We start from the raw sequence: 12,885 nt of genomic DNA, 5'->3' as shown, positions 1-12,885 counted from the left end.
ATGCTCTCATCCAAAAAAAGGAAGCCAAACTGGTGGTCCCCTGCCATAAACAAACTTTACAACAAAAGGATGAAACTGTTGCAGAAAAGAGGAAAATCCCAGGATGCAAAAAACTCCCTTACCAGCCTCAGTAAGAAACTGAGATCCCTCATAAAATCCTCCAAAGCTAGTTACGAAAATAAAATTGCCAAAGATTCCAAAGACAACCACAAGGCATTCTATAACTATGTCAAGAATCTAAATGGCAATGCTCAGATCTGCTTTGAGCTAAAACAGAATGGCATTAAATATACTGATCCCAAGGATATTGCCAATATCCTGGCAGATTGATTCAGTGCCAACTTTACCCCCCTCACCCCTAAATGGCCCATCTCAATACCGAAAGATTGCCAAATTCTGGTAATAACGGCCACACAGGTAAAAAATGCACTCTCCAAAGCTAGGAATACAGCATCCATGGGACCAGATGACATCCTGGGCTGTGTACTACATGAACTACAATATGAACTGGCACCTCACCTAAGTGTCATGTTTAATCACAGCCTCACCTCAGGTTTCATGCCCACTGAGTGGTGCAGAGCTACAGTTATTCCACTCTACAAGGGGGGATCCACCTTGGATTCAGGAAACTACCATCCCATTAGTCTGATGAGCCTTATCTGCAAAGCCATGGAGCGTATTATCATGGAACTTATAAACAAAGACATTGGCAACCTTCAAACACTAGACCCCACCCAGTTTGGGTTTGTGAAGGGTAAATCTTGTCTCCTGAACCTGATTGACTTCTTCAAATCAGTCTCCAGAGCCATGGACAAGGGTAAGGTGGTCACACAGCTATCTAGACTTTGCCAAGGCCTTTGACACCATCCCCCACTCCGGGATCATAGATAAACTTACTAAGCTGGGCATTAATCCCTACGTCACTCAATGGGTTGCTAACTGGCTTACTGATAGAACCCACACTCTAAAAGTAGCCGTCTCCAAATCCAGCTCCAGACAAGTGACAAGTGGAGTACCTCAGGGTTCAGTCCTGGGACCAATCTTGTTTGGCATCTACTTCTCTGAAGTACAGGCCAGCACTAAGGGACTCTGGCTTACAAAGTTCGCTGATGACTGCAAACTGGGAGCCATTATTGAATCCCCAAATGATGTGGATATTCTACAAAAGGGCCTTACAGAAACAGATGCTTGGTGCCAGAGCCATGGGCTCAAGCTCAGTGCCAAGAAAAATACAGTTATCCCCTTTGGGAAAAAACATGTACCTGTGAATTACCATATAGGTGGCAGTACACTAAACACCAAAAGTGTGATAAGAGACCTAGGGACACAGGTGGACAGTGGTCTCACCTTCGATAACAACATCACCACAACAGTCAGGAAATCCTTCTATGTGGTACACCTCATCACTAAGGGCTTTTCATCCAGAAAAAGGAGGTCATTGTCCCACTGTACTCATCCCTCATTAGACCCATTATAGAATACAATGCCCCATTTGGTATGTACCTCTCAAGACATCTGCAACAACTGGAAAGGCCACAGAAATACCTCACTAAAAGAATCACAGGCCTAAAGCAGATGCCCTACACTGACCGCCTTAAAAAACTCCAGCTATACTCTGTCCCATATCATCTACTCAGGGGTGATCTCTGCTTAACATACAAGGCCATGTCAAACCCAGAGCTGTTGGGCATGCTACACTTAAAGAAATCCCAATCCCTCAGAGCCACACGCTCCAGGGATCTAAACCTTATCATCACAATAAACAAAACATGCTGGAGGGATAGGTTCCTGACCCAGAGACTCCCCAGACTCTGGAATAGATTGCCCATACATGTCAAGCAGAGTGCCTCTTTGGCTCTCTTCAAAAGGAACCTTGACGATTGGATGGGAGAAAGGAAATTCACCCTGGGGATCACATCAATTGCCCTGCTAGACAGGGGTCCAGAGAAGTAAATAATGTGGGAAGAAATAGCCAGGGACTTGTTATGGTTAGGCTTGTATATGCTTTAGGGCTGATAGCCTAGTACCAACCTATGAACCTATGTGATGTTATCACAGCCCATTGATTCTGTGTGATAGGTCTGGATGAAGGTAAGACAGTGCATACTGCCTATCTTGATGTAGCCTAGGGTTTTGACAAAATTTTCCATGCAGGTATCATTGAGAAACTCTCCCAGCTGTGGATTAACACTTATGTCACTAGATGGGTAATCATTTGGCTCACCAACAGAACACATGCTGTGAAAGTTGATTAATCAACCTGTACCAGTAGAGCTGTTACCACTAGCATACCCCAGGGATCTGTGCTTGGCCCTTTACTGTTTGGAATCTATTTCTTGACAGTTCAGGCTAAAGTATATGGCCTTTGTCTTTCCAAGTTTGCTGCTTCTTGCATACTGGGTGTAATCACTGACTCCACCAATGATCATGCACTATAGCAGGAGATAACACAGACACATGATTGGTGACAAAGCCATATAATCTACAAATAAATGCACACATGTGTCTTTATTTTGTCCTTCTGAAAAGTGGAATTCCATGCTAATTACAGTATTGACAACAGTCTTGCTATGCTGAAACTCAGGGATGCAAGCACAGGGAACACATGTAGACAGCAATCTGAACACCAACCAACAAGTGTCCACACTATTATTGAACTCCTATGTTGTGCACATCATAAGTCATACCATCCTATTCAGATCTTAGGAATGTATGGCAGCACTGTACTCAAAACTCATCAAAACACTGATTGAGTATAATACTCTATTTTGCATGTACCTCACCAGGCATATGCATCAGCTGGATAGACCACAGGGTTTTCTCACCAGAAAAACACAGGGCCTACAAACCATGCCATGATGTATACGGATAGACTGAAAGCCATGTCACTGTAATCTGTATCATATATGATAAGGTAACATCTACCTCACCTCCAGGCCAGTCTCTGACCCTACCCTGATGGGAATAATGCTTATCCACAAATTTATTTATTTTATTTATTTATTTGCAGTTGGTTTACCAGGATAGTCCATTGGGCCAAAAATAACACATTTTCAATGGAGTCCTGGGGAGAAAAGCTCCAAAACAAAGATTACAAAAATATTACATTAGTTTACAATTTCAATCATTTGTAGATTAGAGACAAATCTTTAAACAGTGGTAACAAAAAGATTACAGCAGTTTAAAATTTCAGTCATTTGTGGGTTACAAAAAAAAACAAAACAAAGGTTAAGCAGTTACAATGATAATTTATGGGTTTCATTTTGTAGGAAACTAAGATATGAGCAGATGAATTAAAGATTCTTAGGTTAAGTTTTGTAAAAGAGCAAGCATTGCTGTTGTATGTATATATATATATATATATATATATATATATATATATATATATATATATATATATATATATAGTTTCTTGAGTGGAATTGTAGGAGTTGTCAAATGATAAGATGTTGTTACAGTTGGCTTAATTTGGTGTCTAGTAATATATGATATAGTTGTTTGTAGGAGGTGGGGAATAGGCTATGAGGGGTGGGAGCAGGAGCATTCCCATGAGGATGTTAAATGTGAGTGCAGTGATATTTTAAAGGCAGGGAGGTTGGTGGTGATACGGATAGAGGGAGAAAGTGAGTTCCATATGTGTGTCAGGGCATAGGATAGGAGGATTTGTCCTGGAGAGTCAAGGGGTTTGTACAGCTCTATTAGGTTTTGGTTATTACATCTTAGGAGTCTTTGTGGCATGTGCATTTTAAAGGTAGAGTTGAGAGAGGGACAGAGGGAGGGGTGAAAAATTAGTTTGTGAGCAAAAGTGAGCTGAGTATATGAGAGATAGTGAGGAAGCTCTAGCCAATTGAGTTTGTGCAGAGATGCACAGTGATGGGTAGATGATTTGTGGCTGGTGGCACATTTGGCAATTTTATTATAACAGGAGGACAGTTTAGTTTTGAGAGATGATTGTAGGTTTGTTAGGAGAGGGGCACCATAAAGGAGAGAGGGGATGAGAAATGTAGTAGCGAGAGTGATCTTTGTAGATGTAGTGAGGAATTGATTGTTACGGTAGAGCATGCCGAGTTTTTGGTGTTTTTTTTTATGTTTAGTAATAGGTGGCTTTTGAATTTAAGCTGGTCATCAATCTGGACTCCTAGTAGTTTGGTTTCAGATACTAGTTCAAGAGGTGTATTATTCTGGCTAGTGATGGAGAATAGTCTACTATCAAAGGTTTTGGTTTTTGAGGGGGTAAATACCATAAGTTTGGTTTTTGATGCATCGAGTGCTAGATGATTGTCCTTCATCCACTGTTCTGTGGTAGAGAAGACATCTTGAGTTAGTTTTAAAAGAGTGGGGATGGATCTGGCTGCACAGATAATTGTGGAATCAGCTGCATATTGAATAAGTTTAGCATGGGGAATTGAGTGGAAGAAATCATTTATGAATATATTGAAAAGGAGAGGGCCCAAGATGGAACCTTGGGGGACACCAGTGGGTGTGTTAAGGAAAGAGGAGATGGCTTTTTTCCACTTGACAGCTTGTTGTCTGTTAGAGAGATAGCTGGTGAACCAATTTAGAGAGGAAGGGGATAGGTTTAGGTTAGATAGTTTAGATAGGAGAAGGTTGTGAGAGATAGTATCAAAGGCCTTAGAGAGGTCAAAAAAGGGGGTAGATACAGTGGAGCCAGAATCTCTGTCTTTATTTACAGTTTCCAGGAAGGAAAGGAGGGCAGTCATGGTGCTGTGACCTGGTCTGAATCCGTGTTGTGTGGAAGTTAGTAAGTTATTATCTAAGAGATGGGGAAGGAGTTGAAGATGGATACATTTCTCTAGAAGTTTTGACAAATAAGATATAGCTGATTACATCAGTAGTGTCTGTTGAGGAGAATATAGCAATAACAGTGTCCCACTTGCTGGTATTATAGGATCTCTCTAATGCCAAGCAAGAGCACAAACAAATACACACACACACACACACACACACACACACACACACACACACACTCATACACCCACACACACACACATTTGGCTGCAGTGAGAATAGAACCCCTATATATCTAAGTACACATACTAAATAACTTAGTACTTTATGTGAAGAGAGGTGAAGGCTGCCAGCCTATCCAGATAGAATTTTGTAGACAATTCTGTCATTTGTAAATATTAATGTAATCTACAGGCTTGTTCTCATAAATGTGAAAAGACTGCATTGGATATTGAACTGCAAAAATGTAACAACAGTGCACTCTGCTGTAATAAAGCTAAGTCAAGCATTTTATGAATGTCTTTGATGTCAAATTTCAGAGCTGATATGTCTAGAGGGAGGCACCCTGCCTATTGTTTTAAGACCAACGTTAATGGCTATAATTTGCATGTATAAATGTCCTTTATTGCTCTGGTTTCTGACCAGGTGTAAAGAATATAAATGTCATTTCTGTTAGTCTGGAAACACCAGAGAATTGTGAAGAATTATGTCATTTGAAGCAGCTCTGTGTTATCAATTTAAATAGAGAGAATCAGAGAGCTTAGAGCATTTTGTCTTGAGCACATCCAACATTACCAGCACTGCCTGCTTCTATTTGTAAGTTATTTAGAACTGTGTTTTTCTCTTCGAAATAGCTAGGAATTAGGAAGATTAGACTAAGTGTTTTTTCTCTGTTGATGTCAGAACTTTTCTACAGTATTATTTTAAGTATTTCTGTGTGATCTCTGAACTCTTGACTAGCATTGTGTAGTAAGAAGTATTGTATTGTGTTTTTATTATTTATTATTAAATATTTTAAACCTTTCAACTGTGGCTGTTTTATGTAGAGTTAATTTAAGCTCTAGAGTACATTGCATGTATATAGTGATACTGTACCAAGTCACTCTAATAAACCTTGACTGTTCATTCACACTTAACATTTGGATAATAATATCACATAGTAATAATTGGACACCCTTTCAGAAGGGCCTTTGAGTAGCTGATATTAGTGGGTGGTGGCAGCTGGTACTACCTTTTAGACTGGGTAGAAAAGGGGCATGGCTAAAGAACCTGTACCAGCCTTCCCCAGGAGTGTCTGTGTGGTTGTATAAACTCTTATCTCAGGGTGTGTGTGTTAGCTACTTGGGCAGGGACACAAAGCACTGGTTGGACAGAGAGGGTGCTGGAGGTTTTAGCTTGCCCACTAGGCTGAGATATGGACCCTATGGCTGTGCCAGTGGGGAGTCTTGTTAGGGACGTGGAGAGAAAGGGGGAAACCAGCCCCAGACTGACTGTGATCTCTGTGAGCTCTTAAGGGACATTGTACTTTGCTGTGTGTGTATTTATTATCCTTTCCCTATATGGACACCCCCTCACTGGTGTTAGTGGTGAGGACTGAGGCTCCTTGATTGCTGGGCCAGTGCACCGGTGTCACACTTTATTCAAGTGCCACAGCACAAGTTTGACTTTTACATGACAGTAGGTCAACTTATAGTGGATGACATTAGTAGAACATGTTGGAGAGAAGATGTTGGGATGCCTGCATAGGTTCGTAGCTTCAGAGTTTACTAGAATAATAGCTCTAGGGAGTTTACAAGTTTAGCTGTGTAAAAACACAAGTACCCTTACTGAGCATGGTCATTGTTAATAGAGTGATTTTGTGATCAGCTCCAACTGCCCCTGTCCATGAGTGACATGGGTACCATCCAAGGAGTGAATTTACAATCATCCATCTAGTTGTCAAGGTTGTGCTTGAATAGGGTTTTTGAGGAGCATTGGTTCACATCCAGAGACTATTACAGAGGAGTGGCAGTCACTGGGAGATATATCTTTCTCCCCAGCATGTTCTGTTTATGTCACAGGCTGGGTTGATTTGCAGGTGTCCATCATTTCCAGTAGGGTAGAGTCTGAGACTGCTCTGTAAGCCAGGCATAGGTCACCTCTCAGCAGCCTCCATGATACTCAGCACAGTGACAGGTCTTTCAGTCTTTTCATGTACGTCATGTTTTGGAGGCCGTGGATTCTCCTGGTCACAAACCTCTGTGTTTTCTCCAATTGCTGCAGGTGTCTGGTGAGGTACAGGCTGAAAGGAGCACTGTACTCAATTTGTAGTCTGATAATGATCGAGTACAGCTAAGGTATGACCTCCATGTTCATGGATGTGATGCCCTTATTTAAGAGGTATACAATGTGGAATGTGTGTCTCACCACTATGGGCACATAGTGATTGAAGTGTAGAGTGCATCAATATGTGTTCCCAAGTCTTGCAATAATGTCTTTGAGCTTATATGGGTGCTATGTAGATCATAATTAACAGGGGGTGCTTTATTGCCAAAGGGAACAATGAGGCATTTTTGCTTTAAGGTTCAGTCTGTGAGTTTGGCACCAATCATTTGTCTGTGTCAGCCCCTTCTGTAATATGTTAATATCATTTGGGGACTCCATATGACTGCATCCAGTTGACAGCCATCTGTAAACTGGAAAGCCACAGGCCATCTATCTTTGCATGGGTTTCAGAGAAATAGTTTCCAAACAGTTGAGGGCCCAGCAGAGATCCTCGTGATGTTTCACTAGTAAGTGGCCTAGTGGTGGAGGTACAGTCCCCAACTTTGACAGTGTGCATTCTGTCAGTGAGCCAGTTGGCTATCCATTTAGTAATGTATGGTTCAATCCTCAGGTGGTAGATTTCCTCTATGATACCTGAATGGGGGATAGTGTCAAAGGCATTGTATAAATCAGCTTAGGCAATATGTCTTGTTATCCCTCATCCAGGTCTTTGGAGTCAGTATCAAAGAAGTCCATTAGGTTTAATAAGCAATATCTACCTTTGAAAAAAAACAAAATGGGTCGGTCAAATGTGTTGAAGGTCACCTATATCCATGTGGATAAGGTCCATGCTGATTCCTTCCCTAGCCTTCAGATAAGGCTTTTTAGGCCTATTGATCAATAGTTCTAGTTCTGCATGTTACCAGATTTATGTGCATTGCATATCACACATTTGATATTAATTTCTGTAGTGTAGGTGATATATGTGTGGATAAAGTATTGAGACACCAGGGTTGCAGTGCTTGGGCTGTACTGTAAATATGTGGCATATTGTTAGATAGGACCTTCAGTTCGTTATGTTTCCACATGCAATTTAATGTCATAAAGAGGAAATGGATAGTAAACAGCAGTAATACATAATAATGTTTACTTTTCCATAGGACAGTGGGTTTGAGAGACAGCTGACAATGTGTTTGCACATGCCCAATATGCATTTCCATTACTTTCCCTGTTTGTGCATAGTAAAGCAGTGCACAAACATGAGCCACATAGATAAAAGTGTGAGAGTTATTATTGAGTCTGTGAAACAAACCTGATGCTTAACTGGCTCTGTGGCAGCAGGTGTAAATGCACTGACACATTTCTTTTTGAGCCCAGATGATACTGGATTCAAATCAAGGTGTATCCAATACTTTTAAATACTTTTAAATAAACAGTGATAAAGCATTGACATGAATTCTTTATCATACATGTTGCTGTGTGTTGGCACAGCTCAGCAAGTTAGCTGGCAAAACATATAACCCAAAAAGTGAAGGGATCCATTGCTTTCTCTACTACTTATGTGTGTTATGAGTGATTCTATTTTTTGATGAGGTTAAAGTTGTTAAAATAGGGTAGACAGAAAAGTGGTGAAATGGGAAGCAAGCAGGGGGGAGAAGAACAAAGTGAAAGCAGTACAGGAATATGCAGGAGAGAGGTAGGAAAGAACTATAGCTATCCATTTCTTTAACAGTGTAAACTGAATATATGTGCAGAATATTAATTGAATTTGGATTGTCACCTCCACAAAGAGGGGTGACAACAATGCAATCATATTGTATAGCCAATTGGACTCTATCAAGTGTGTGAAGAAGACACGTGTGGAATGGAGATCTATGTATGGGATGATTTTTCTTTTTTTTTCTTTTCTTTTTTTTTTTTTTTTGTGGGACAGGTGTCCATTTTTTTAATTCAGAAAAAGAGAACTGCTAGGTAAGGGATGTAGGTATCCAAAAAAAACACAAAAACAAGAACAAATAAAAATCAACAACCAAGCCCGTGATCAAAATGAAGCAATACAGAAAAAAATTCACACCACAAAGTTACTGTCAGTATAAAACCAACACAGCTCTAGAGCTTTAGCCAAAAAGCCTTCTAGGAGTTCAAGGTTAAAGGGATGTAGGTATGTCAGGTATGTTGGGTAGGTGAGGAAGCAAATGCAAACATACAAGACAAACAAGACAAAAGACAGGGACGGTGATAAACACAAAATGTTGGGGGACACCATGATTGGGGTGAAGGAGGAAGCAATGCAGGCTCATGCCCATCAAGCTTGGAGAGTGTAAGAATTGAATCTTCACCCACTGGACTGCCATCACTGTAACATTACTCCACTGGTGGCTGGAGTGCTTGATGTCTCCTCTTCCTCCTATGGACCATGTGGGGGAGCAGCCTCTCCATTCAGTGTAAGCATACACCAATGGTGTGGTCTACAACCCTACATACCATCCCCGGCAATTCACTGTGCATGGTGAAATCACCACCTCTGCCACTGCTCCCAGAGGGTACCACTGCACCAGCTTCAGGGGCAGTACTACCTGAGGATGAAAGTAGTGAAGGGGCAGCAGAGGCAGTGCTGCCAGGTTTACTCCCAGATGTGCTGAGCATTGGTGCTGGAGCCTGTGGAATGGGGGCTGGCTGATCCACTGGGGTTGGCTTACCTCACTGTGGTGTGTAGCATTTAGTGATGGGGTACACATGGATGACATGGAAACATTTTGATGACATAATAGAAAATAAAAAAAGAGAGATAAGGGTTGGGGATGAGAGAAAAAAAGAGATAACATTAGTGTTATCATGTGTGACACACAATAATAAATTAATAAATAAATTATACAACTCTTTTATCTAAAGTACTACGTATTTAAGTATACATCCTAACAGATGCACACTATACTACAGATTGCTGAAAGTAATCCTTGAAATGTGCCTATATTGCACATATGTTTGTCAGATTATACAGATTGCAGTTTAGAGCAGGGTATTTGTGCCACTGGTACACAGTTTTTAATTTAATGTAAATATTATTAAATAAATAACAGTACTGTATAGTTGAGAATTGGATATGCATGCATATATATATCAATTTGATACAACTTAATAAAAGACCCAACAAGCTACCTTTAACTTTTAATACTACAGTAACAGTTCTCTTCTATTGCATACATACCATTTGCTTCCCTCAGTCTCTCCAATCAGGCAACATGAGCCTGCCAACTGAACTTCCATTCAGTGGCAGTTGGGGAAAGAACAGAAAAGAACATAAGATATGCATACCAGTCTTGCCTATATTTAGCTTCCTAAGTCTTACAAGTACTCTGTTAATGTCATACTAACACAGCTGTGGGATGCCCACAGTCTCAAATTCCTCCAACCAATGGCTTAGAGTATCCCTTTTCTCCTGCAAAGGTCATTAAAGTGATACTTGCATTGCTGTTCAGTGCGTGGGATACTGTGGCACTGGATACAGCTTAGGCCATACTATTCCATGCCTTAGACTTGTACTTGGAGCCAGAATAGTCTTCCTGCAGAAGCCTTTGGCTGTAGTGCTTTACCAGAAGTCCAATAAATATCCTGGACTCCTGGACACCCCACCTCTGTGGCCTAAACCTGGCACATTCCCCTCTAACACCAGCCATGTCTACCAGCTGATCTAGAGCAATGAAGACAGATGGTCTCCTGCCATTTCCAGTTATCACATTTACCGGTCATGTGCAAACCCGAGCAATGATGGCAAATGCATTTGCGAGATGTTAAGCAGAGAGCAGCAGTGACAAGCAGGGAGGAATTAAATAATTGCAAGTGGAAGGTTAATCTGATACAGCCTTAGTTTGAGGGGTGTCTACTGATGTAGCCTAGAAATATATATTGGAAGCTGGAAGGTATAAATGTAATGACCTGACACATTTGTTTTTGCTTTTATACACAGAAAATTGTTTTTTACACTGTATGATTCAAACCAAGGAATAAGGGACAAACCGTTTATTTCCACAGTGTTGATTTTCCATCTTTGCCACAGAAGAAGTGCTGCTCAGACATAGTCAGGAATCATGCATAAATACAGGTGACATTATGAGCTGTTGCACATGTATGCTTGTGATCTGACAACATTATTGGATATAGATCCAGTTGTGTATGTGTCTTAGGTAATTGTGACAGCCATGCAAGTCCAGATAGCAGAATTATACTTACAGAAACATTGTACACAGTATACCAGTATACCCTCAGTCATACATCTGAAACACAATAATGGTGTCTCATCTCTCACTCATATAATTCCTATCAGCTTCACTATCTAAAGTGCTATACATGAGAGTGAATATAATGGGAAGTAAGCAAACACTGCCCCCAAAATAAAATAAAAAAAAAACAAGAAAGAAAATAAAAAAAAGAAAAAAGGGACAAGTAGTTGAAATGAGGAAAAGCAAGCTATGGCATACACACTACAAAAAGTTGGTTCACATGAGATATCTCTACATAGGTCTGGATTTGAAATCTCACTTCAGCCAACCTTCAGAACACAGGAAGGGTGCCTTATCCCTCTTTGCTACACAAACAGCTTTACAGAAAGGAACTGAAATCATTCTGCATACAAACAACTGCAACATCATCTACAGTATTATGAAACCATACAATTGTTATTTATACACTTATTACTTTTGTATGCAGTACACTAAGTGATCACACAACCAGTTATGACTATTGCTTGCAAATATACAGCCCTGCCTTACCTCTCTGTGTTTGTTGGTCATTCTTCACTTATATGACCAGTAATCTGAGACATGCAGTCTATAAGGCATTCTATATCATTGACCTTAAAATGTGTGAGAATATTAAATGGCAATAATATCATATGGAGTTGTCAATAAATGAAGGGGAGGTTGGATGTTATTGAACGAACCTGTGAACTGTGTGTTGCTTACTTAAATTTCCATCTTTAAACCTAACACTTTGTAAGTCTAACCTGACACATTCAGTGGCTGTATGGCAGCCTGCAGTGCTGTTGTGTTTTCCTTCTGCCAACCAGTAATCAGTCACAGTTGCAATCCATTAAAAATGAACACAGAGGGAGTGCCTGCACTATGTTTACATGTGCTACACGGAGTCATGTATTTGGGATTTAATAATTCTAATCAGTTCATACCTGATATGCATCTTCACTGTACTAACAGCCCTGAATCTACACCATATAAAAAGGCAACCATGTACCTAGGAAAACTGTTTATGTGGAAATCACTGAACAGAGGCTATTACTTTGGGATATATATGCACAGAGGATTACTGAACTTGAGAAGGTATGCTTGCATTTTGTCAGCTACTTACTGCATATGCTGGAATTTAATTAAGAAAAATCTGAAGCAAAGGTTTGTACACTTTCATCTGTAAGCATTAGTCAGAAGTGTACTGATGTCATGGGTATGCTTGTCAAGATATTTCACAGGTATACATGATTGGCAATACCTTAAAATGGAATGATTTGTGATAAATCTGCAGACATTTCAGGGACAGTTCATTTGATAGCACTTTTAGCATTTTAAAGATGGTTTGTTAGCAAAATGTGTCATTTCCCTGCTCTTTTGGGAGGGCAAAGCTGCATCTCTGTTATGGTACAAACAAAGATATGTTGCTATTGTTATTCTCCTTTTTTTTGCATCCAGATTGCTCGTATTTCAAGTCTTTAGACTGTTGTATGTTTCTCCAGTGGGTAGTACTCAGATGCTACCTGTTTTTAAACTTCTTAGAGGATGTATTTTGGAACAAATACAGGTTGAAATGGGTGAAATGACAGTTTTGAAAAATAAACTGCTGTATAAAGAAGCACTTTATATTTTAAAATATGACACTTTTAATTCC

This window comes from Protopterus annectens, chromosome 4.part0 (assembly GCF_019279795.1).
Source record: "Protopterus annectens isolate FY-2018-M chromosome 4.part0, PAN1.0, whole genome shotgun sequence".
Classification (NCBI taxonomy): domain Eukaryota; kingdom Metazoa; phylum Chordata; order Ceratodontiformes; family Protopteridae; genus Protopterus; species Protopterus annectens.
Note: the sequence above shows the minus strand (reverse complement) of the source record.